This window comes from Rattus norvegicus, chromosome 18 (genome assembly GCF_036323735.1).
Source record: "Rattus norvegicus strain BN/NHsdMcwi chromosome 18, GRCr8, whole genome shotgun sequence".
Classification (NCBI taxonomy): domain Eukaryota; kingdom Metazoa; phylum Chordata; class Mammalia; order Rodentia; family Muridae; genus Rattus; species Rattus norvegicus.
The window spans coordinates 28,825,315-28,847,356 of record NC_086036.1 but is presented as its reverse complement, the minus strand read 5'-3'; the positions used below and the strand labels follow the sequence as shown (position 1 = coordinate 28,847,356).

At 37.7% G+C, this 22,042-nt stretch overlaps 1 protein-coding gene across 2 annotated transcripts in view; it reads right to left on the bottom strand.

Moving 5' to 3' along the window:
- Window positions 1-22,042, bottom strand: part of Pcdha4 (protocadherin alpha 4) — a 431,954-nt gene that overhangs the window by 272,871 nt on the left and 137,041 nt on the right. The gene's annotated exons all lie outside the window — the stretch shown is intronic.

Below are 22,042 nucleotides of genomic sequence, written 5' to 3'. Positions count from 1 at the left end.
GACTAAATAGTGAAGTTAATTCTGGGTCACCTTAAAGAAATTCAGTGGTTTCTATATGCAAAAAAAATCTTCCTGTATATTGAGTCACTAACTACATTAAGATATTCAGAAAAATCTAATAATACCATAAAAATGACATAGAACAATGATTTATGTAAGGGCTCTGAGCCACTTTACTCATTTTTTTAATTTATAACCTGCCTTAGCAGGTTTATTTGCATTAATATAGAGCAGAGGAGCTCCAGAAATTGGTGTCCCTTTTACAACATGAGGAACCATCAAGAGTCTTTTATAAACTGAAGGCATTAGCTTTTGAGGTATTTGCTGTTAATTTCTCCAAAAAAAAATTCTGCAAGCTCTTTGTCAGTGTTCATTTTCTGCCCTTATTGAAGGAATTTCTGTACTAATAAAAGGCACTATAATTTGTATGGGTCTATTCCTGCTAATAGACAGTCTCATTTTTCCTTTTAGAATCAATTCAGAAACCTTTTCTACATAGTTCTTTATTATTTTACTCTGTTTCTGTGTTTAAAATATCCGTTCTAAGATATTATCTTCTCTCTGCATAATAATTCCTATGTGAGAAGGAGTAGAAGGAAAACAGCTAAAATACAATCCAGTTTTGGATCCAAAATGTGCATCCTGTAATTTTTTTTTCTACCAGAGCCAATTCTTTTTCAGTCTCAGCTGATAATACTTTTGAACTATTTAAGTCCTTATCACCTAGTGAGGGTTGAAATAAATTACTTAGCTCTTAAGTAGTCAATCCAATTATGAACCTGAGCCAATTAATCTCTTCCAACATTTTTTAAAATCATTAAGAGTTTGTAGTTTATATCTCCAGATAATTAATAGAAACTCCTCTTCGTATATTTTCAGGAACTATTTGCAATACCCAGCATACAAGTCCCTTTACTTCATCAAACACTTTTTCTAAGGTATCTAAATCTGAATCAAACAATAAGATATCATCCATATAATAGAAAATTATAGATTAAAGAAACTGCTTACAAATGATTTCTAATGGCTGTTGTACAAATATTGACATGAAGTCAGATTATTATTATTCATTATTAGTATTAGTACAAATAGACACTGAAAAATCAAAACATTCCCTATCATGCCCATGCAAAGGGATTGTGAAAAGGCAATGTTTTAAAACAATCACTATAGTAGGACCTGCCTTAGGTGACAAAGAAGGCAATGGGATTCCAGGCTGTAAAGAACTCATTTGGTTGAATGATTTTATTGATTCTTCACAGATCTGCTAGCATCCTTCATTTTCCAGATATAGTTTTAATGATAAATGTAGGAGAATTACAAGGGTGAACTCTACTATATGTTGAGCATCAAGCTGCACTTGGACTAGCTTTTCTAGTGTCTATAACTTTTCTTTTGTAATAGGCCATTGTTCTAACCCAAACAGGTTTGTCAGTTTCCAATTTTAGTGGTAGGGCAGGTAGTTTCCTACTAGCAGTGGCTCCCCCATATACAGTGACAGAGTCAGTTTCTGCTATATCCTATTTATAGTATGTAACTGTCTTTGATAACACTTTTAAATTTCTGCATTAGAAACTTCTCCTCCTTACAGCATGCTAATCCTTGCTTCCCATTGTTGAAAGAGTTTTTTTTTACCGTAGATTTATGTCTACATTAGCCATATGTGGCCCAAATTTTTATATATGACCTCCTGGTTCTAAGCATTTAATCCATCTTAGACTTTGTTTCCCTAAGAAAAACTCGGAATTTCTAGGAGCTGTGTAGATACCCTTTGAAGTGGCCAAGCTGGATTCCAGTAACCTTGTGATATTACTTCATCTCATGTATCCACTAAACCTTCAATCTCAACACTAACTGTTGTGTTAGCAAGACAAGCTAACACCAGACACAACCTGGTGGTTAGAGGCAAGTGAAGGAACCTAAACAACAGAAAGCAAGACTACTTGACATCATCAGAGCCCAGCTCTCTCAGCAAAACAAATACTGGATATCTAAACACACTGAAAAAGCAAGATTTGGAATTAAAAGCACATTTTCTGATAATGATGGAGGACTTTAAGAAGGACATAAATAACCCCCTTAAAGAAATACAGGAAAACACAAATAAACAAGTAGAAGCCCTTAAAGAGGAAACACAAAAATCTCTTAAAGAATTACAGGAAAACACAACCAAACAGGTGAAGGAATTGAACAAATCTCCAGGATTTAAAAATGGAAATAAAAACAATAAAGAAAGCACAAAGGGAGACAACCCTGGAGATAGAAAACCTAGGGAAGAGATCAGGAGTCATAGATTCCAGCATCACCAACAGAATACAAGAAACAGAAGAGAGAATCTGAGGAGTAGAAGATACCATAGAAAAATCGACACAACTGTCAAAGATAATGTAAAACAGAAAAAGCTCCTAGCCAAAAACATACAAGAAATCCAGGACACAATGAGAATATCAAACATAAGAATAATAGTTATAGAAGAGAGTGAAGACTCACAACTTAAAGGGTCAGTAAATATCTTCAACAAAATTATAGAAGAAAACTTCCCTAACTTAAAGAAAGAGATAACCATAAACAAATAAGAAGCTCACAAAACTCAAAGTAGATTTGACCAGAAGAGAAATTAATCCCATCACGTAATAGTCAAAACACCAAATGCACAAAACAAAGAAAGAATATTAAAAGCAGTAAGGGAAAAAGGTCAAGTGACATATAAAGGCAGACCTATAAAACACAAGACTTACACCACAAGACTTCTCACCAGAGACTATGAAAGCCAGAAGATCTTGGGTAGATGTCATACAGACACTAAGAAAACAGAAATGCCAGCCCAGGCTACTATATCCAGCAAAATTCTCAAATAACATAGAGGGAGAAGTCAGCTTATTCCAGACAAAACCAAATTTACACAATATCTTTCTAAAAATCCAGGTCTTCAAAGGATAATAGATGAAAAAGCCCAATACAAGGAGGGAAAACTACACCCTAGAAAAAGCAAGGAAGTAATCTCCTTGTAACAAAACCAAAAGAAGAGAGACATGCAAACATAATACCACCTCTAAATAAAAAAATAGCAGGAAGCACCAATCACTATTCCTTAATATCTCTAAATATCAATGGACTCAATAAAAAGACATAGACTAACAGACTGGACATGAAAAGAAGACCCAGCATTTTGCTGCATACAGGAAACACACCTCAGAGACAAAGACAGACACTACCTCAGAGTAAAAGGCTGGAAAAGAACTTTCCAAGCAAATGGTTCAAAGAAGAAAGCTGGAGTAGCCATTCTAATATCGAATAAAATCGACTTTCAACAAAAAGTTATCAAAAATATAAGGAAGGACACTTTCTATTCAATAAAGGAAAACTCCACCAAGATGAACTCTCAATCCTGAATGTCTATGATCCAAATGGAAGGGCTCCTGCATTCATAAAAGACAGGCTCAAAACACACATGAAGCTCAAGAAGGATGACCAAAATGCAAATGCTTCATTCCTTCTTTAAAAGGGGAACAAGAATACCCTTGGGAGGGAATAGGGAGGCAAAGTTCAGAACAGAGGTTGAAGGAACGCCCATTCAGAGCCTGCCCCACATGTGGCCCATACATATACAGCCACCAAACTAGGTAAGATGGATAAAGCAAAGAAGGGCAGGCTGACAGGAACTGGATGTAGATCTCTCCTGAGAGACACAGCCAGAGTATAGCAAATACATAGGTGAATGCCAGCAGCAAACCACTGAACTGAGAACAGGACCCCCGTTGAAGGAATCTTAGAAAGGATTGAAAGAGCTTGAAGGGGCTTGAGACCCCATATGAATAACCTACCAGAGCTTCCAGGGATTAAGCCACTACCCAAAGACTATACATGGACTGACCGTGGGCTCCAACTGCATAGGTAGCAGTTAATACCCTAGTAAGAGCACCAGTGGAAGGGGAAGCCCTTGGTCCTGCCAAGACTGAACCCAAGTGAATGTGATTGTTGGGGGAAGGATGGCATTCCATATTTTACATAAAACCATCCTGCATGAAATAAGGAATATAAATCCTATCAAAAACAGAAATTTTATTGCCTCTTAGTTCCCATATGCCTCTAAATTGTAGCATGAGGATGGCATTGTTCAGCATCAATAGGAAGAAAAACCCTGGGTCTTGTGAAGGCTCTTTTCCCCAGTGTAGGAGGATGCCAGGGTGTTGAGACGGAAGTAAGTGGGTAAGAGTGAGAGCATTCTTATAGAAACAGTGGGAGTAGAGAAGGAGTATGGGAGATGGGGAAGGGGATAACATTTGAATTGTAAATACATAAAATTATCCAAGAAAAATAATTTTTTAAAAAGGTACCATAAGGTATTAGCCTTTAGAGAATCAAGAAAGAACATTAATATTCTATTTCCTCTTAAATACCTATAAATCAAACTGGGCCTGGTGGTACAAACACAACTATAATACCAGTGTTTGGAAAGTGAAATAGAAGGATCAGAAATTTGAAGACTACTTTAGCTATATAGTGAGTTGAAGGACAGCCTGTGCTACATGCATCCCCCATCTTAGAAAAACAAAAGCCTCCAATTAACCTATGACATCTGTGTCTTGAATTCATTTCATAGATGGTATAAAATGGGGGTCTAAATATATTTTCTTACAAATTGAAAAAAATATTGCTTGTTAGTCCCAATATGCCTCTAAATAACCTACTCCATATAAGTGATGGTTAATGTTTTCAACTTAAAACCATCTAGAATCAACCATAAAAAAGACACATATGTAAAGGATCATTTATATCTGGTTAGCCTTTAGGTAAACCTATGAGAAATTTTCTTGAATAGAGTGTGACAATGCCCTAAACTTGGGCAGCACCATTCCATTGGTTTTGGTCCCAAACTATATTTAAAAAGAGAAAACTAACTTAGCACAAATATTCATTTTCTTCTACCTCTTAACTGTGGAACCAATGAGACCAGTTGTCTCAAGCTTCCACTGCTATGGTTTCCATGCTATAAGGTAAAGGATGCTGGAATTCTGAACCAGAATAAATACCTTCCTTCCATAAGTTGCTTTTTCAAGTTATTTTATTATATCAAGAAGAAAATATAACTAATTCAGAAAACTAATAACAAAGGTTATTATGGCTCTGATAAACCTGACCATGTATTTCTTAATTCATTGAATGAGGGAAGAATGTGAAAGTATTTGGAATTGTGATCCATAAAAGCATTTAATATTGCAACTAGAGATTTGTGGGCCATTATGACAGGAGTTGGGTATAAGAAGACCTACAGAAATGCATACTGTGAAGGAGTGTCTTGTGAGGTTTCAACAGGGAACAAGGACTCTATTGGGAGCTGGAGCCATTCGTGTGTGATTTAGGTTTATAATCTGACTTCATTTTTGCCTATGTCCTGAGAACTTGCATAAAGTTGAGTTTAATAAGAAGGGATATATTTTATTGGAAGTGGAAATCTCAAGACAAGACTACATTCAGACTGTCACATGACTGCTTTTTGATATATAGTCTATGGATACAGAGAAAAGAAGAAAAAAGCTGGGACAAAAGATAGAAAAAACATAGTTGGTCAATGAGAAAAAGAGCTGGAACAAGTTAAACTTTTAAGCCAGTACATGTCCTGAAAAAATGAGGTTGTAATTGTTAAAGATATTGTCCCTGCATTTTTTAAAAGGTGCCTAAAAGGGAACATTCAGCCAGCAAAGCCTTCAGGTTATGAAAAAATCAATCGTATTATAAAAGAGAGCACCTAAACTGAAAATGTAGCTGATGGAGCTTCTTATTCCTTGAAAGTAAACACCTAGAAAGGTGTTCCCCCTGGAGTCATCACATAGCAGTGAATATAGCTATATAGATCAAGGTGGCCATGCTATATTTTATTCTAGGAGAAAAAATAGAAAAAAACATCCATATGTTGTCTATTCATAAATATTAAAGGAAGCGAGATTGAGGGAATATGAGGGTCTTCCTCTTGAAAGGATATCGTGTGAAGCTATGAAGCCAAAGTCTACTTTGAAATGGCAATTGCAGGATGTTGAAGATGCAGAATGTTGCCTGCCAGAGAACTCTGAAGGCATATAGTGGCCATGCCTAAATCAAAGTCTATGTGTACTACAGGAAGCATAGCTGGATGTGGGGGATATCTAAGCCTTTTGAAACTCGTAATTCTAACACAAAGTCCAGATGCCAAGCATACAATTGAATTTGGTATTTTCCCTATGGGATTTTTTGTATTGCTTTGGTTCTATTTTCCATTCTATACCCCAATGCTTCCATAAATATTACCTTGTAATATTTTATGTGACATTGTGGTTGTTGTTGTTGTTGTTGTTGTTGTTGTTGTTGTTGTTGTTAGAAAGGGTTTCTCTGGGGGCTGGGGATTTAGCTCAGTGGTAGAGCGCTTGCCTAGGAAGCGCAAGGCCCTGGGTTCGGTCCCCAGCTCTGAAAAAAAAAAAAAGAACCAAAAAAAAAAAAAAAAAGAAAGGGTTTCTCTGTATAGACTCATTGTCCTAGATCGAACTCTGTAGATCAGCTAGCCTTTACTTTAGAGAACTACATCCCTCTGCCTCCCAAGAATTAGGATTAAAGGCATAAGTAATCATAACCAGTCTGTAGCTTTGAGTTTTTTTATGTTGAGATTTCTTTGAGGCTGAAGAGAGACTTTAGATGTATAAAGTATGGGGATAGTCAAAAACCACAGGGATTTTTGAAGTTAGACTAAATTATTATTTGCATTATGAGATACCCTTGAATCTAGAGAGACAAGAAGAAGGATTTAGCATAAGTATGATGTGTTTGTATATAATGTTAATAAAAGTTAGACTTCTGATATTAAATATTGAGTGTCAACTTGATGCAATCTAAATCAACCACTCAACAAAACTGTGAACAAACCTGAAAGGAGTTATCTAAATTATGTGAATCTGTGGGCAAGCCCTGAGAGATTATTTTAAAGTTAGTTTAAGTAGAAAAATTCAACATGAATTTGGGTACCACATACCATGGAATTGAGTAGCAAACTACACAAAATAGAGAAAGCTTGCTGACCATGAGCATTCACCTGACTCTGTCTTATGGCTTTAGATATAATATGATCAGCTGCCTCAGTTACATAACTTCAGTGCCATGATAGACTGGACTCTGAACTGTGAACCAAAATAAGCCACCTCTTTCTTTCATGTCATTTAATCATAGCAAGTAGAAAAGTAACTCCTATAATATCAAATGTTCTTCACAGTGACCTCTGTGATTCCAAATCATATCTGTCAGACCATGTAACTTAGAGAGATATGTGTGACCTTAAGATAGCATGAAAAGTTATGTTTTCCTATTTGTCTTGAAGATAGATATTATGATATTCTACAAATCTAAATATAATAAGGAAGCAGGATAGGCATTGTGGTACACAACTTTAATCCCTGAATTGGGAGGCAAAGGCAGGTGACTATCTGTGTATTTAAAACCAGCTTGGCCTATATATCGTGTTCTAGGCCATCCAAGGCTACAGAGTGAGACACTGTCTCAAAAAATGAATTCATCACTAGCTAATAATCACATAGCTTAGACCACATAATCATAGGATTTTTATCAGTATGAATTCTCTTTTGTATGTTAATATTTTTTCTTTATTTGACAAAACAGTTTCTTGCATACTGTTTATATCATGAATTTCTAATGCTGAGGAACAGACACAGGTTGCTTGTAGTCCTTCTTATGGGTTTTATATTCATTATTGCTAGAATGAATTATTTAATTACAATCATCCTATACATGTTCTCGCTCATGTATAAATTCTCTTAAATCGAGCAAATCAATAGCCATTTATTATCATTTCTCTGGCTGAATTTAAAATATGTTTAATGAATCATGTATAAGTGTTCTTAAGCACCATTGTGTATCATTGTTTGGGAATATTATGCATATTTTAGGAGCTAGGCCTTAGCTGAAGTAAGGAAGCTCTGTGTGTAGGGTCATGAGAAACATCTTCCTGGCTCCTATTCTCAACTTCATGTACATTTTAAAGTGAATACCTCTATCCTTACAGATACCCCTAACACAATGATGGGGTCAATGACCAGGGAATTAACTCTCTAAATCCATGAACCAAGATAAAATTATCTTCTTTCTTATTTCTATGTCAGATATTTGGTCAAATGGGGAAAATTTAGATAATAAATCTCTCCACTGATTCTATGATCACACGACTTTATCACTATGAGTTCTCTTTTGTATGATAAGATTTGCCTTTTCTTTTTTAACTAAAGGCTTTCTCTAGGTGTACTATACATGCATGATTTGCATTCATATAAATTCACTGATATATCCTTGGGTTTGTCTTATATCTAGAATCTTTCCAGAATTCCTCACATAAAAAGACATTCTCTAAAATAGTGATTCTAAATAACGTGTCAGTGCATACTAATAGTCTTATCAATTTTCTTATATTTATAATGAACTTTAAAACCAATATAAATGTTCAATTTTTATCAAATTGATCAATCACAGTGAGGGCTTTATTGCATTTTTTACTGAAAATATGAGAAAACACCAGTATGAGTTCTCTGGAATATAATAAGAGGAAGTTTAAAAGTTTCTAATATTTTTTATATTCACCAAGTTCTCAACAGTATGAATTCTCTCTTAAGCAATTCACAAAGAATAGACAGTTAAATACTTAATACACTAAAATCTTTATCAACAGTATAACTTAAGTTTTGTGAGAACTCAATTATGTATAAAGACTTTCTCGTATTGCTTACAATATGTGAAGGCGATGCTGTTTAATATATTACCTATGCTTCGTGAAAATGTTACTGTATTTCTTACAAGCATATGTCTTATCAGTATGAATTCTCTAGTATATAATAAAAAATGAAGCCTGAACATCCACGCACATTAAATTCATTATTTTTCTCACTTGTAAAATGTTCTAATATTTAATAAATTATCACATACAATAAAGGCTTTCCCATATTGCTCTCATTCATAACAATACACAGTATGAGTTCTCTCATTTTCAGAACAAATTCAACTAGTTTAATAGATGTTCCACCTTTTTTATTTTCATAGGATTTCTCACCCAGTATGAGTCCTCAGATACTGATTATTTTAAATAATTACATTTTTCTCATGTTCTTAATATTTATGGCTTCTCACTAAGATAGACATATTATGTGGTGGTAAAGACTAGTTAAATATAAACATGTTTTTAAAATCTTTCATTCTTTCATTGTGGTTTTCTTCACCAATATGAGTTCTCTGATGTTAAGTGCATTGCTGTGCACTATTATAGATCATTCCATAGTCTTTATTGTCACAAAATTTTTAATCAAAAGAAATTTTCTGCCAGGTTTAGAAGAGCTTGTGATAGTAAATACAGAGATATTCTATTATGAATTACATAAAATAACAGAATATTTACATGTGAACATACATCATTATAAGGATGCTGTGAAGTAAAACATTTCTTCTGAATCCAGTTAATAAAATTTCATAATTTCTTATGTTGTTGTTGTTTTAAGTTAGGGTCTTGCTTCATATTTCAGGTTCAATTTGAACTTCTGATCCTCTTCTTGTCCTTCCAAGTGCAGAGGTTACAGGTATGCCCACACCAAACACTTATTTTTAATCATTTAAAATACATGTATTAGTTACTTTTCTATTCCTGTGATAAAATTCCTTGGTCAATGCAAATTATAAGAGAAAGGCTATACTTGAAGTTATAGATTAGAGAGTTGGGTTCAGGATGATTGAGCAAAGGTATAAGAGCAGGAACGAATAAGACCTCACATCTGAACTTGCAAACAGGAGGCAGAGAACACCCTGGAAATAGTGAGATACTTTTGAAATATTAAATCTCACCCTCAATGACATATTTCCATAATTTCTAATCCTTCCTTAACAATACCAACAAGCAAGAACAAAACATTCAAATATAAGCACCAATTAGCGTCATTCAATTACCATATTACAACTACCACAACATGGAAGCCTTATACTCAAACTTATTATTTCTTGATAAGTTTTATTCCTTGTTGACATATTTACTGTTTACTCATCATAATGATGGGATGAATCAAGGGCTGTCAGGATTCTGTATAACTCTCCTCACAATTAAACACAATTGAAACTTATAGTTTTCTTTATTTCTGTAATAATGCACTATGAGCAAGCAACACATAGAAGGAAGGGGTTATTTGGACACAATTTACAAAAAAATTAATAGTCCTTCACAGAGGGGAAGGGCAGCACCCGGAAAGAGGCACAGTAGCTAGAACTGGATTCTAAGAAAGTCACATTTTAAAAGTGCAGGCATATAGAACAAATGAAACCCAAGACGGATGATCAAAATGTGAATGCTTCACTCCTTCTTTAAAAGGGGAACAAGAATACCCTTTTGAGGGAATAGAGAAGGAAAGATTAAAACAGACACAGAAGGAACACCCATTCAGAGCCTGCCCCACATCTGGCCCATACATATACAGCCATCCAATTAGACAAGATGGATGAAGCAAAGAAGTGCAGGCCGACAGGAGCCGGATGTAGATCGCTCCTGAGAGACACAGCCAGAATACAGCAAATACAGAGGCGAATGCCAGCAGCAAACCACTGAACTGAGAATAGGACCCCCGTTGAAGGAATCAGAAAAAGGACTGGAAGAGCTTGAAGGGGCTCGAGACCCCATATGTACAACAATGCCAAGCAACCAGAGCTTCCAGGGACTAAGCCACTACCTAAAGACTATACATGGACTGACCCTGGACTCTGACCTCATAGGTAGTAATGAATATCCTAGTAAGAGCACCAGTGGAAGGGGAAGCCCTGGGTCCTGCTAAGACTGAACCCCCAGTGAACTAGATTGTTGGGGGGAGGGCGGCAATGGGGGGATGAGGAGGGGAACAGCCATAAAGAAGGGGAGGGGGAGGGATTAGGGGGATGTTTACCCAGAAACCAGGAAAGGGAATAACACTCGAAATGTATATAAGAAATACTCAAGTTAATAAAAAATAAAAAATAAAAAAAGTGCAGGCATAAAGTAGAAAAAGAAAACTAGAATTGATATGAGTCCTTAAGCTCCCAAAGACTGCCTCCATTGACATATGCCTTGCAAAGAAAGTTGAAACTTTTATTCTTCCCTAAACAGCACTACCAAATGAGGATGAAGTGCTTAAATGTCTGAGACTACATGGGACATTTTTCATTCAATCACAATGACTTTTTTAAATTTACTCATTATTAGACTCTAGATTTTATTCTCCTCCTCCTCCCTAACTTCCTCCAGCTTTTCCCTAATTCAACCAGAGGGGTCAGCAGCTTCAGTTTATTGATATGGTGCACATATCTGCATCTGACTCTTTCAGCAGCTTATTGGGTCTTTTGGAGGGCAACCATGATAGGTTCTGTTTTCTGAATGCCCCATTGCCTCAGTAGATGGTGGCATGTCTTAGGGCCTCCCCTTGAGCTGGACCCCACTTTGGGCCTATCACTGGATCTTCTTTTCCTCGGGCTCTTCTCCAGTTCCATCCCTACATTTCTTTCAAACAGGAAGAATTATAAGTCAGAGCTTTGACTGAAGGGTAGCAATCCCATCACTCACTTGATGCCCTGTCCTCCTGCAGGAGGTGGGTTCAGTAAGTTCCCTCCCTTCACTGTAGGGCATTTCATCTATCTCCCCCCCTCTTAAGTCCTGAGATTCTCTCACTTTCCAGGTCTCTGGTACATTCTAGAGGGTCCTCCCAACCTCCTTCCTCCTGGGGTTGCATGTTTCCCTTTCTCCTGGCCTTCAGAGCTTCAGTCATTTTCCCCCACCCAATACCAGATCATGTTCCCCTCTCCCCTCCCACTCCCATCCCCTTTCTCTCCACTGTCCCTTCCTCTCCCATTGTGGTTGCTTTCTTCTTCCTGCCAAGTGAGACAAAGGAATCTTCACTTGGGTCTTTCAGCTTGTTGAAATTCTGTGGACTCTATCTTGGGTATTGTGTACTCTTTTGGCTAATATCCATTTATTAGTGATAACATACCATTCATGTCTCTTTGACTCTGAGTTACCTCATTCAGGATGATATTTTCTAGTTCCACTCATTTTCCTCCAACACTCAGGATGTCCTCATTCTTAATAACTGAGTTGTATTCCATTGTGTAAATGAACCACATTTTCTGTATCCATTCTTCTGTGGTGGGACATCTGAGTTGTTTCCAGCTTCTGGCTATCACAAATAAGGCCGCTATGAACATAGTGGAACATGTGTCCCTGTGGCATGATGGGGCATTTTTGGGTATATTCTCAAGAGTGGTATTGCTGCATATTAGGTCGGTCTATTTCCACTTTTCTGATGAACCTCCAAATTTATTTCCAGAGTGGTTGTACCAATTTGCAATCCTACCAGCAATGGAGGATTGTTCCTCTTTCTCCACATCCTTGCCAACATGTGTTGTCACCTGAGGTTTTGTCTTAGCCATTCAGACTGGTATAAGGTGGAATCTCAGGGTCATTTTGATTTGCATTTCTCTGATCACTAGACTTCGAACATTTCTTTATGTGCTTCTCAGCCATTTGAGATTCCTCTGTTGTGAATTCTCAGTTTAGTTCTAAACTCCATTTTTTGATTGGGTTGTTTGGTTTTTTGGTGGTTAGCTTCTTGATTTCTTTATATATTTTGGATACTACATCAATCAGAGGTAGGGTTAGTGAAATTTTTCCCAATCTATAGGATGCTGCTTTGTCTTATTGACTATGTCCTTTGCCTTACAGTCCCAGTTTTCCAGTTTTGTGAGGTCCTATTTCTCAATTCTTGATCTTAGAGCATGAGCCATTGGAGTTCTGCTTAGGAAAATTCCTCCTGTGCCAATGAGTTTATGCCTCTTTCCCACTTCCTCTTCTATTAGATTCAGTGAATCTGCTTTTATGTTGTGGTTCCTGATCCACTTGAGCCTGAGCTTTGTTCATGATGACAAATATTTTCATTTTTCTACATACAGACAGCCAGTTAGAGCAGCACCATTTATTGAAGATGCTTCTTTTTTCCATTGTATATTTCTGGCTTCGTTGTCAAAGATCAAGTATGTGTGAGTTTTATTTCTGGGCCTTCAATTCTATTCCATTGAACAACCTGCCTGTTTCTGTACCAATACCAGGCAGGTTATAATCACTGTTGCTCTGTAGTAGAAATTGAGGTCAGGGATAGTAATTCCTCCAGCTGTTCTCCAAGGATTTCTTTTACTTTTTGCACTGAAATGGACTGGATTAGATGAAATATTAAATCAAATAATATGAAAAGGCCGTTGCATACATTATCATGCCAATTTAACTTGCGTGTGGTGGCATGAAATTAAAAATAACAAATTCAGTCTTTCACAGTTCTAGAGGAAAATTTTATGATATCAATAGGTTAATCATATTATATTCCTTCTCAAGGCATAAGAGGAGATTAAGTCTCTTACTATGTCCAGATTCTGTTGAACACCAGTATTGCTTATGACCATATCACTCCATTAAATGCTTCAATTTTACATAATTTTCTAATCAATCTATATCTTCTACCCTTACAAGAATATTTACCCTCTGGGAACAGGAAGATAGGAGCACTCAAGTTGCAGGAGCCCTGCAGTCCAGACTGTGCCTGGATCTGAAGGGACCCGTTCAACAGCTCCCTGCACCCAAATCCTGTGGGAGGGAGAGCTAGACTTTCAGAGGGGCAGACACACCTGGGAAGCCAGAGGAGACTACTCTCTGCCCACATTTCTGACTCTAGAGTAAAACGCTTAACGTCATCTGGGCCTCCTGTGCACAGGGACCTGGGAGAAGGTGAGGCAGGCCCTTCCGGTTGCTGCCCTCACGAAGAGCTGAAACCCAGCCCCAAGGAGTGACTGCAGGCCCAAGACCAGATAAGACCAACTTTTCTGCTCCAAGTGACCTGCCTGGTGGACTTGGAACACACGCCCACAGGAACAGCTGAAAACCAGTAGACAGAAATGACTACATGCCTGAAAGCATAACACTGTTCCCATAACTGGCTGAAGGAAAACAAGTCTACAGCACTCCTGACTCAACACCTGTAGGACAGTCTAGCCACTGTCAGAAATAGCAGAACAAGGTAAGACCAGAGACTACCTGATGGCGAGAGGCAAGCAAAGGAACGCAAGCAAAGAATCCAAGACTACATGGCATCATCGGAGCCCAATTCTCTCACCAAAGAAAACACTGACTATCCAAACACACCAGAAAAACAAGGTCTAGATTTAAAATTACATTTGATCATGATGATGGAGGACTTCAAGAAAATATAAAGAACTTCCTTAGAGAAATGCAGGAAAACACAAATAAACAAGTAGAAGCCTATAGAGAGGAAACACAAAAATCCCTGAAAGAATTATAGGAAAACACAATCAAACAGGTGAAGGAATTAAAAATGGAAATGGAAGCAATAAAGAAAGGACAAAGGGAGACAACACTGGATATAGAAAACCAAAGGATGTGAAGAAAGAGGAACACTCCTCCACTGTTGGTGGGATTGCAGACGGGTACAACCATTCTGGAAATCAGTCTGGAGGTTCCTCAGAAAATTGGACATTGCACTACCTGAGGACCCAGCTATACTTCTCTTGGGCATATACCCAAAAGATGCCCCAACATATAACAAAGACACATGCTCCACTATGTTCATAGCAGCCTCATTTATAATAGCCAGAAGCTGGAAAGAACCCAGATGCCCTTCAACAGAGGAATGGATACAGAAAATGTGGTACATCTACACAATGGAATACTACTCAGCTATCAAAAACAATGACTTTATGAAATTCATAGGCAAATGGATGGAACTGGAAAATATCATGCTGAGTGAGGTAACCCAATCACAGAAAAACACACATGGTATGCATTCATTAATAAGTGGATATTAACCCAAATGCTCAAATTACCCTAAATGCACAGAACACATGAAAGTTAAGAAGGATGACCAAAATGCAAATGCTTCACTCCTTCTTTAAAAGGGGAACAAGAATATCCTTGGGAGGTAATAGGGAGGCAAAATTTAGAACAGAGACTGAAGGAACGCCCACTCAGAGCCTGCCCCACATGTGGACCATACATATACAGCCACCAAACTAGGTAAGATGGATGAAGCAAAGAAGTGCAGGCTGACAGGAACCGGATGTAGATCTCTCCTGATAGAAACAGCCAGAATATGGCAAATACATTGGCCAAATCCAGCAGCAAACCACTGAACTGAGAACAAGACCCCCATTGAAGGATTCAGAGAAAGGACTGAAAGAGCTTGAAGGGGCTCGAGACCCCATATTAACAACAATTCCAACCAACCAGGTTGTCTCTTCTAGGGCCTAAGCTACTACCCAAAGACTATGCATGGACTGCCCCTCGCTCCAACCTCATAGGTAGCAAAGAATAGCCTAGTAACGGCACCAGTGGAAGGGGAGGCCCTTGGTCCTGGCAAGACTGAACCCCCAGCGAACGAGATTGTTGCGGGGAGGGTGGTAATGGGGGTAGGATGGGGAGGGGAACACCCATATAGAAGGGAAGATTGAGGGCTTAGGGGGATTTTGGCCTGGAAACCGGGAAATGGAATAACATTGAAATGTAAAGAAGAAATACCCAATTTAATAAAGATGGAAAGAAAAAAGAAGGAGGTCACATTAAATCTTCAATGAATGGTGAGTAGGTCAGCCTTCAAGACCATGAGATTAGGAAGATGGGATGAAAGCCATCCCTTCAGGAACCTGTTCCAAAAAAAAAAGAAAAGAAAAAAAAAAGAAAAAGAAAAAGCAAGAAAGGGGCTGGAGAGGTGGCTCAGTGGTTAAGAGCACTGACTGTTCTTCCAGAGGTCCTGAGTTCAAACCCCAGCAACCACATGGTGGTTCACAACCATCTATAATGAGATCTGATGCCCTCTTCTGGTGTGTCTTAGGACACCTATAGTGTACTTATATATAATAAATAAATACATCTTTTTTTAAAAAAAAAAAAAGAAAAAGCAAGAAAGTAATGTTCTTGTACCAAACCCAAAAGAGGAGAGCCACACAAACATAATTCTACCTCTAATAACAGGAAACAACAGTCACTATTCCTTAATATCTCTCAACATCAATGGACTCAATTCCCCAGTAAAAAGACATAGACTATCAGACTAGATACGTAAAGAGGAGCCAGAATTTTGCTGTATACAGGAAATACACCTCAGTGACAAAGACAGAGACTACCTCAGAGGAAAAGGCTGGAAAACAATTTTCCAAGCAAATGGTCCCAAGAAACAAGCTGGAGTAGCTATTCTAACATCAAATAAAATCGATTTTCAAACTAAAGCAAACAAAAATATAAGCAAGTTTATTTCATATTCATCAAAGGAAAAATCCACCCAGATTAACTATCAATCCTGAATATCTATGCAGAAAATGCAAGGGCATCTACATTCATAAAAGAAACCTTATTAAAGCTCAAAGCACATGCTGCACCTCACACAATAATAGTGGGAGCCTTCAATACCCCACTCTCATCAATGGATAGATCATTGAAACAGAAACTAAACTGACATAGAGAAACTAACAGAAGTTATGAACCAAATGGAGTTAACAGATAACTATAGAACATTTAATCCTAAAACAAAAGAATATACCTTGTTCTCAGCACCTCATGGCAACGTCTCTAATATTGACTATATAACCACAAAACAGGACTCATAGATATGTGACGGGAGGAGTTTCTTTTTTGGTCCAATCTTTTTGTAGTTCAGTAGGCTTCTTTTATGTTTATGGGCATCTCTTTCTTTAGGTTAGGGAAGTTTTCTTCTATGATTTTGGTGAAGATATTTACTGGTCCTTTGAGTTGGGAGTCTTCACTCTTTTCTATACCTATTATTCTTAGGTTTAGTCTTCTCATTGTGTCCTGGATTTCCTGTATGCTTTGGGCCAGTAGGTTTTTCCATTTTCCATTATCTTTGACAGTTGTTTTGATGATTTCTATGGAATCTTCTGCTCCTGAGATTCTCTCTTCTATCTCTTGTATTCTGTTGGTAATACTTGTATCTACAGCTCCTTGTCTCTTCCTTTGGTTTTCTTTTTTTTCCATCCTTATTAACTTGAGTATTTCTTATTTACATTTCAATTATTACTCCAAACATCCCCCTAACTGCTCCCCCTCCCCTTCTCTATGGGTGTTCCCCTCCCCATCCTCCCCCCATTACTGTCCTCCCCTCAACAATCACGTTCACTGGGGGTTCAGTCTTGGCAGGACCAAGGGCTTCCCCTTCCACTGGTGCTCTTACTAGGCTATTCATTGCTATGTATGCAGTTGGAGTCCAGGGTCAGTCCATGTATAGTCTTTGGGTAGTAGCTTAGTCCCTGGAAGCTCTGGTTGCTTGGCATTATTGTTAATATGGTGTCTCAAGCCCCTTCAAGCTCTTTTAGTCCTTTCTAAGATTCCTTTAACGGGAGTCCCATTCTCAGTTCAGTGGTTTAATGATGGCATTCATCTATGTATTTGCTGTATTCTGGCTGTGTCTCTCGGGAGAGATCTACATCCGGTTCCTGTTGGCCTGCACTTCTTTGCTTTATCCATCTTATCTAGTTTGTGGCTGTATATGTATGGTCCACACGTGGGGCAGGCTCTGAGTGGGCGTTCCTTCTGCCTCTGTTCTAAACTTTGCCTCCCTATTACCTCCCAAGGGTATTCTTGTTCCCCTTTTAAAGAAGGAGTGAAGCATTCACATTTTGGTCATACTTCTTGAGTTTCATGTGTTCTGTGCATCTAGGGTAATTCAAGCATTTGGGTTAATATCCACTTATTAATGAATGCATACCATGTGTGTTTTTCTGTGATTGGGTTACCTCACTCAGCATGATATTTTCCAGTTCCATCCATTTGCCTACGAATTTCATAAAGTCATTGTTTTTGATAGCTGAGTAGTATTCCATTGTGTAGATGTACCACATTTTCTGTATCCATTCCTCTGTTGAAGGGCATCTGGGTTCTTTCCAGCTTCTGGCTATTATAAATGAGGCTGCTATGAACATAGTGGAGCATGTGTCTTTGTTATATGTTGGGGCATCTTTTGGGTATATGCCCAAGAGAAGTATAGCTGGGTCCTCAGGTAGTGCAATGTCCAATTTTCTGAGGAACCTCCAGACTGATTTCCATAATCGTTGTACCAGTCAGGCTGCAATCCCACCAACAATGGAAAAGTGTTCCTCTTTATCCACAACCTCGCCAGCATTTCCTGACAACTGAGTTTTTGATCTTAGCCATTCTCCCTGGTGTGAGGTGAAATCTCAGGGTTGTTTGGATTTACATTTCCCTTATGACTAAAGATGTTGAACATTTAGGTGTTTTTCAGCCATTCGGCATTCCTCAGCTGTGAATTCTTTGTTTAGCTCTGAACCCCATTTTTAATAGGGTTATTTGTCTCCCTGCAGTCTAACTTGTTGAGTTCTTTGTATATTTTGGTTATAAGCCCTCTATCAGTTGTAGGATTGGTAAAGATCTTTTCCCAATCTGTTGGTTGCTGTTTTGTCCTAACAACAGTGTCCTTTGCCTTGCAGTTTTATGAGATCCTATTTGTCGATTCTTGATCTTAGAGCATAAGCCATTGGTGGTTTGTTCAGGAAATTTTCTCCAGTGCGCATGTGTTTGAGATGCTTCCCCCACCTTTTCTTCTATTAGTTTGAGTGTATCTGGTTTGATGTGGAGATCCTTGATCCACTTCGACTTAAGCTTTGTACAGGGTGATAAGCATGGATCGATCTGCATTCTTCTACATGTTGACCTCCAGTTGAACCAGCACCATTTGGTGAAAATGCTATGTTTTTTCCATTGGATGGTTTTGGCTCCTTTGTCAAAAATCAAGTGCCCATCGGTGTGTGGGTTCATTTCTGGGTCTTCAATTCTATTCTACTGGTCTATCTGTCTGTCTCTGTACCAATACCATACAGTTTTTATCACTATTGCTCTGTAATACTGCTTGAGTTCAGGGATAGTGATTCCCCCAGAAGTCCTTTTATTGTTGAGGATAGTTTTAGCTATCCTGGGTTTTTTGTTATTCTAGATGATTTTGGAAATTGTTCTGTCTAACTCTCTGAAGAATTGGATGGGTATTTTGATGGGGATTGCATTGAATCTCTAGATCACTTTGGTAAAATGGCCAATTTCACTATATTAATCCTGCCAATCCATGAGCATGGGAGATCTTTCCGTCTTCTGAGGTCTTCTTCAATTTTTTTCCTTCAGAGGCTTGAAGTTCTTAGCATACAGCTCTTTCACTTGCTTGGTTTAAGTCACACCGAGGTATTTTATATTATTTGGTTCTATTATGAAGGGTGTCATTTCCCTAATTTCTTTCTCAGCTTGTTTCTCTTTCTTGTAGAGGAAGGCTCCTCATTCATTTGAGTTAATTTTCTTTCCAGCCACTTTGCTAAAGGTGTTTATCAGGTTTAGTAGTTCTCTGGTGAAACTTTTGTGACCACTTAAATAAACTATCATATCATCTGCAGATAGTGATATTTTGACTTCTTCTATTCCAATCTGTATCCCCTTGATATCCTTTTGTTGTCTGATTGCTCTGGCTAGAACTTCAAGAACTTCATTGAATAAGTAGGGAGAGAGTGTGCAGCCTTGTCTGTCCCTGATTTTTGTGGGATTGCTTCAAGTTTCTCTCCATTTAGTTTAATGTTAGCTACTGTTTTGCTGTATATGGCTTTTACTACATTTAGATTTGGGCCTTGAATTAGTATTCTTTCCAGTACTTTTATCATGAAGGGGTGTTGAATTTTGTCAAATGCTTTCTCAGCATCTAATGAAATGATCATGTGGTTTTGATCTTTCAGTTTGTTTATATAATGGATCACATTGATGGTTTTCCATATATTAAACCATCCCTGCATGCCTGGGATGAAGCCTACTTGATCATGGTGGATGATTGTTTTGATATGCTCTTGGATTCGGTTTGCCAGAATTTTATTGAGTATTTTTGCGTCGATATTCATAAGGGAAATTGGTCTGAAGTTCTCTTTCTTTGTTGGGTCTTTGTGTGGTTTAGGTATAAGAGTAATTGTAGCGTCATAGAAGGAATTCGGCAGCACTCCATCTCTTTCAATTTTGTGGAATAGTTTGAGGTCTATGAGGTCTTCTATGAAGGTCTGATAGAATTCTGCACTGAACCTATCTGGACCTGGGTTCTTTTTGATTGGGAGACCTTTAATGATTGCTTCTATTTCTTTAGGAGTTATGGGGTTGTTTAAATGGTTTATCTGTTCCTGATTTAACTTCGGTACCTTGCATCTGTCTAGGAAATTGTCCATTTCCGGCAGATTTTCAACTTTGGATGAATATAGGCTTTTGTAGTAGGATCTGATGATTTTTTGAATTTCTCTGATTCTGTAGTTATGTCTCCCTTTTTATTTCTGATTTTGTTAATTTGGACACACTCTTTGTGTCCTCTTATTAGTCTGGCTAAGGGTTTATCTATCTTGTTGATTTTCTCAAAGAACCAGCTTTTGGTTCTGTTGATTCTTTGTATAGTCCTTTTTGTTTCTACTTGGTTAATTTCAGCTCTGAGTTTGATTATTTCCTGCCTTCTACTCCTCCTGGGTGTATTTGCTCTTTTTCTTCTAGAGCTTTTAGGTGTGCTGTCAAGCTGCTGATATATGCTCTCTCCTGTTTCTTTCTGCAGGCACTCAGAGCTATGAGTTTTTCTCTGAGAACAGCTTTCATTGTGTCCCATAAGTTTGGGTATGTTGTACCTTCATTTTCATTAAATTCTAAGAAGTCTTTAATTTCTTTCTTTCTTTCTTTCTCTCTTTCTTTTTTTCCTTCTTTCTTTCTTTCTTCCTTGACCAGGTTGTCATTGAGTAGAGCATTGTTCAACTTCCATGTGTATGTGGGCGTTCTTTCCTTATTGTTATTGAAGACCAGCTTCAGCCCGTGGTGGTCTGAAAGGACGCATGGGATTATTTCTATCTTTCTGTATCTATTGAGGCCCGTTTTATGACCAATTATATGGTCAATTTTGAAGAAAGTACCATGAGGTGGTGAGAAGAAGGTATATCCTTTTGTTTTAGGATAGAATGTTTATAAATATCTGTTAAGTCCATTTGGTTCATGACTTCTCTTAGTCTGTCTATGTCTCTATTTAATTTCTGTTTCCATGTCCTGTCCATTGATGAAAGTGGGGTGTTGAAATCTCCTACTATTATTGTGTGAGGTGCAATGTGTGCTTTGAGCTTTAGTAAGTTTTCTTTTATGTATGTAGGTGCCCTTGTATTTGGAGCATAGATATTTAGCATTGAGAGTTCATCTTGGTGGATTTTTCCTTTGATGAATATGAAGTGTCCTTCCTTATCTTTTTTGATGACTTTTAGTTGAAAATCTATTTTATTCGATATTAGAATGGCTACTCCAGCTTGCTTCTTCTGACCATTTGCTTGGAAAGTTGTTTTCCAGCCTTTCACTCTGAGGTAGTGTCTGTCTTTCTCTCTGAGGTGTGCTTCCTGTAGGCAGCAGAATGCAGGGTCCTGATTGTGTATCCAGTTTGTTAATCTGTCTTTTTATTGGGGAGTTGAGTCGAATGATGTTGAGGTTGTTTCCTGTTATATTCATATTTGGATGTGAGATTTTATTTGTGTGCTTTTTTTCTCTTTGTTTTGTCACCAAGACGATTAGTTTCTTGCTTTTTCTAGGGTGTAGCTTGCCTCCTTATGCTAGGCTTTACCATTTATTATCCTTTGTAGAGCTGGATTTGTAGAAAGATATTGTGTAAATTTGGTTTTGTCATGGAATATCTTGGTTTCTCCATCTATGTTAATTGAGAGTTTTGCAGGATACAGTAACCTGGGCTGGCATTTGTGTTCTCTTAGGGTCTGTATGACATCTGTCCAGGATCTTCTGGCTTTCATAGTGTCTGGTGAAAATTCTGGTGTGATTCTGATAGGTCTGTTTTTATATGCTACTTGACGTTTTTCCCTTACTGCTTTTAATATTCTTTCTTTGTTTTGTGTATTTGGTGTTTTGACTATTATGTGATGGGAGGAGTTTTTCTGGTCC